The sequence below is a fragment of the Galeopterus variegatus genome, unplaced genomic scaffold (genome assembly GCF_000696425.1).
Source record: "Galeopterus variegatus unplaced genomic scaffold, G_variegatus-3.0.2 Scaffold6355, whole genome shotgun sequence".
Lineage (NCBI taxonomy): Eukaryota > Metazoa > Chordata > Mammalia > Dermoptera > Cynocephalidae > Galeopterus > Galeopterus variegatus.
Window position 1 is genome coordinate 66,966 of NW_007732466.1, and position 5,015 is coordinate 71,980.

The window sequence follows — 5,015 nt, forward strand, 5'->3', positions numbered from 1 at the left end:
AAGGAAATTGGCCTGTAATTTTCCTTTTTTTTTTTTTTTTTTTTTTTTTTTTTTTTTTTTTTGTCTAAGAGTGTTTGCTTTATATATCTGGGTGCTCCAGTATTGGGTGCATATATATTTATGATTGTTATGTCTTCTAGCCGGATAGATCCTTTTATAATTATGTAGTGGCCTTCTTTGTCTCTTTATGTTTTTTGGTTTAAGGTCTATTTTGTACAGTATAAGAATAGCTACTCCTGCTCACTTTTGGTTTCCATTTGCATGGTATATCTTTTTCCATCCCTTCACTTTTAGTTTGTGTGTGTCTCTACAGGTAAGGTGGGTCTCTTGAAGACAACATACACTTTGGTCTAGATTTTTAATCCAATCAGTCAGTCTGTGTCTTTTCAATGCAGAATTTAATCAATTCACATTTAGGGTAGTTATTGACAAGCATTGTTTAATTCCTGTCCTTTAATTGCCTCTTGTTTAGATGGTTGAAATAATTTTTTGGCCATTACTTCCCCTTGTATTTCTATTCTTCAATGTTAGTTGGAAATTTAAGGTGGCATTATTTAGCTTCTTTCTCTTTCTTGCTGGCATTTTTGTTTTAATGGTGGGTTTTTGTCTTTCTTGTGTATTTGTGATAGTGGTCATTATTATTCAGATTCCAGATGAAGGATTCCCTTGAAGATTTCTTGCTGGGCTGGTTGTGTGGTGGTGAACTCCCACAAATTTTGCTTGTCTGGGAAATACACAATTTCTCCCTCATTTCTGAAGGAAAGCCTTGCTGGGTAAAGAATTATTGGCTGGAAATTTTTTTCTTTTAGTATTTTGAATATATCATTCCACTTTCTTTTGGCGTGTAGGGTTGTGGTTGAGAAGTCTACTGTTAATCTGATGGGAGCTCCCCTACAGGTGACTTGACACTTTTCTCTTCCTCCTTTTAGAATTCTCTCTTTGTCTTTCAGCTTTGCAAATTTAACTATAATGTGTCTTGGGAGGATCTTTTTGGATTAAATCTGTTTGGGGACCTTTGAGCTTCCTGGATCTGAAGATCTGTATCTTTCCCTACAACTGGGAAGTTTTCTGTTACTATTTCCTCAAATAGGTTTGCAATACCTTTTCCTTTCTTCTCCCCTTCTGGAATACCCACAATTCAGATGTTAGAGCACTTGAGGTTGTCTGCTATCTCTCTTAGATTTTCCTCATTATTTTGTATTCTTTTTTTCTTTTCTTGTCTGCCTGGGTTATTTCAAAAAGACCATCTTTGAGATCTGAAATACTTTCTTCTGCTTGTTCTACCCTGCTGCTCATGCTGTCTGTATTTTTTTTTATTTCATTGAGTGAATCTTTCATTTCTAGGAGTTCTGCTACACTCTTTTTTAAGGTGTTAACCTCTTTGTAAATTTCCTCCTTCATATTCTGGATACTTTTTCTTGTTTCAATGTGTTCTCTAATTGAGTCTTTTATTTCTTTGAGTTTTCTTAAGATCGTTGCTCAGTATTCTTTTTCAGATATTTAAAAAATTTCCTGTTCCATGGAGTCTGAAATTTGAGCATTACTGCATTCCTTCAGTGGTGTCATATCTTCTTGTTTATTTGTAGTTCTAGTTTTTGTTTGTTTGTTTGTTTGTTTGTTTGTTTTTGGTTGATATTTGGTCATTTGATAGAGGGTTTGCTCCTTCTATTACACTGAGGTTGGCTTTGAGGATAAGGATTTCTTCCTCTATTTTCAGGCTTTATTGGTAACTCTTCTTATATCAGCATAGTCAAGTGAGCAGTAGGTTACCTGTAGAGTGCCTCCAGCTGCTACTGTGGTGGTGAATTATCCTTGCTTGACAGTAGGTGTTGTAGTGTCTATATTACACCACCTTGGGTTTTGTTCCAGAATCTGTGGCATAGAATGAGCACCCAGAGCCATGCAGGTCTCCTCTGCTCACCTCAATGGGGCATGCCACAGGAGCTGGCACTTCCCTCCAGGTCCAAGAGGGTTGGTGTTTCAGGTAAATAAAATCAATAAACCTTTAGCTAGACTAAAGAAGAAAAAAAGAGACAAGTCTCAAATAAATAAAATCAGAAATGAAAAAGGAGGCATTGTAACTGATACCACAGAAATACAGAGGATCATTAAAGACTATGTATGCAAACAAAATGAAAAACCTAGATGAAATGGATAAATTCCTGGATACACACAACTTACCAAGGTTGAATCTTGTAGAACTAGAAGACCTAAACAGACTGATAATAAGTAATGAGACTGAAGCACTAATACAAAGTCTCTCAACAAAGAAAACCCCAGGACCAGATGGCTGTACTGCTGGATTCTACCAAACATTTAAAGAAGAACTAATACCAATTATTCTCAAACATTTTCAAAAAATTGGAGAGGAGAGAATACTTCCAAACTTATTCTATGATGCCAACATTAACCTCAAAGCAAAACTGGAAAAAGATACAACAAAAAAGAAAACTACAGACCAGTATCCCTAAAGAACACAGATGTGAAGATCCTCAATGAAATACTAGCAAGCAGAATCCAACAACACACTAAAAAATCATTCACTGTGATCAAGTGGGATTCAACCCAGGGATGCAAGGATGGCTTAACATGTGCAAATCAGTAAACATGATACATCACATCAACAGAATGAAGGAGAAAAAAAGAATATACAGTAGGGAAAGGACAGCCTCTTCAACAAATGTTGCTGGGAAAACTGGGTATCCATATGCAGATTGTTGAAATTAGACTTCTATCTCTCACCATACACAAAAATCAACTCAAAATGGATCACAAACTTAAATTTAAGACCTGAAACTATGAAACTACTAGAAGAAAACATAGGGGAAATGCTACACAAAACGTGAGTTAGGGCTGGCCGGTTAGCTCAGTTTTCTAGAGTGCAGCTTTATAACAACAAGATCATGGGCTCAGATCCCCATACAGGCCAGCCACCAAAAACAAAACAAAAAAAAATGTGAGTGGACAGCACTTTTTTGAATGAGACCACAAAGGCACAGGCAAACTAAAGCAAAAATACACAAATGGGACTGCATCAAACTAAAAAGCTTCTGCACAGCAAGGGATACTATCAACATAGTGAAGAGACAACCTAGAGAAGGGGAGAAAGTGTTTGCAAACTACACATCAGACAAGGAGCTAACGAGAATATAGAAGGAGTTCAAACAACTCAACAGGAAAAAAACAAATAATCCAATTTAAAAATGAGCACAGGACCTGAATAGACTTTCCTCAAAAGAAGACATACAAATGGCCAACAAGCACATGAAAAAATGCTCAATATCACTAATCATCAGGGAAATGCAATTCAAAACCACATTAAGATATCATTTCAGCCAGCTAGACTGGCTATTATCAAAAAGATGGAGAACAACAAATGCTGACAAAGGTGCAGAAAAAAGGGAACACTTCTACACTGTTGGTGGGACTGTAAATTAGTACAGCCTTTATGCAAAAAAGTTTGGAGGTTTCTCAAACAACTGCAGTTAGAACAACCATACTATCAGGGCCAGCCCGGTGGCGCACTTGGTAGAGTGCGGCACTTGGGAGCGCGGTAGCGCTCCCGCCAAGGGTTCAGATCCCATATAGAGACCGGTCCGCTCAATGGTTGAGCGCGGTGTGGGCGTGACACTGAGGGTTGCGATCCCGTTACCGGTCATGAAAAAAGACAAAAAGGAAAAAAAAAAAAGAACAACCATACTATCTAGCAATCCCACTACTGGGTATATACCCAAAGGAATGGACATCATCATGTGGAAGGGATTCTTGAACTCCCGTGTTTATTGCAGCTCTATCTACAATAGCCAATGTATGGAACCAACCTCAATGTCCATTGCTGATGGACAACTGGATAAAGAAAATGTGATATATATATATATATACACCATGGAATACTACTCTGCCATAAAAAAGAATGAAATTCTGCCACTCACAGTAACATGGGATAAACTTGGAGAAAATTATATTAAGTGAAATAAGCCAGGCACAAAAAGAGAAATACTGCATCTGCTCACTCATAAGTGGGATCAGAGGGGGGAGGGGAAACAAACACAATAACATGTTGAACTTTCAGAAGGAGAGAACAGAGCTATGGTTATTAGAAGGGGGAAAGAGGAGGAGGAAGGGGATTAGGTGAAATTGGTTAATGGACACAAAGAATGAGTTCAATTTGTAACTATCCTGATTTGATCATCACATATTGTACGTAAATACTGACAGGCAACTCTGTACCCCACAAATATGTACAATCAATTATGTTTCAATAAAAAATAAATAAATAAAATTTTAAAAATCACTGATCATCAGGGAAATGCAAATCAAAACCACGATGAGATATCACCTCACTGCAGTTAATATGGCTATTATCAAAAAGACAGAAAATTACACATGCTGGCAAGGATGTGGAGAAAATGGAGCCCTCTTACATTGTTAGTAAGAATGTAAATTGGTACAGCCATTGTGGAAAAAAGTTTGGAGGTTTTCAAAGAACTACAAGTAGATCTGCCTTGATCCAGCTATCCCACTACAGGGTGTACAGACCCAAAGGAAAGGAAATTAATATATTAAAATGACACCTCCACTCCTGTGTCCATTGCAACACTATTTACAGTAGCCAAGGGATGGGATAAACCTAAATGCCCATTAACAGATGAATGGATAAAGATACTGTGGCATATGTACACAGTGAAATGCTATTCAGCTATAAAAATAAGTGATATCCTGTCACTTGCAGCAACATGGATGGAACTGGAGACCATCGTGTTAAGTGAAGTAAGTCAGGCACAGAAAGACAAGTCCCGCACTCACATGTGTACTCAAAAAAAAAAAAAAAAAAAAAAAATGTGGTTCACATAGAAGTAGAGAATAGAATAATGGTTACCAGAGGCTGGGTGGGGAAGAGGAAGGGGGAGAGAAGCGTGGACTAATGGGTACAAAACTATGCTATCTACCCGAAGTGACTCATAAGGCAGCATATACATGCACTGAAACGACACACTGTACCCCACAAAAATAAA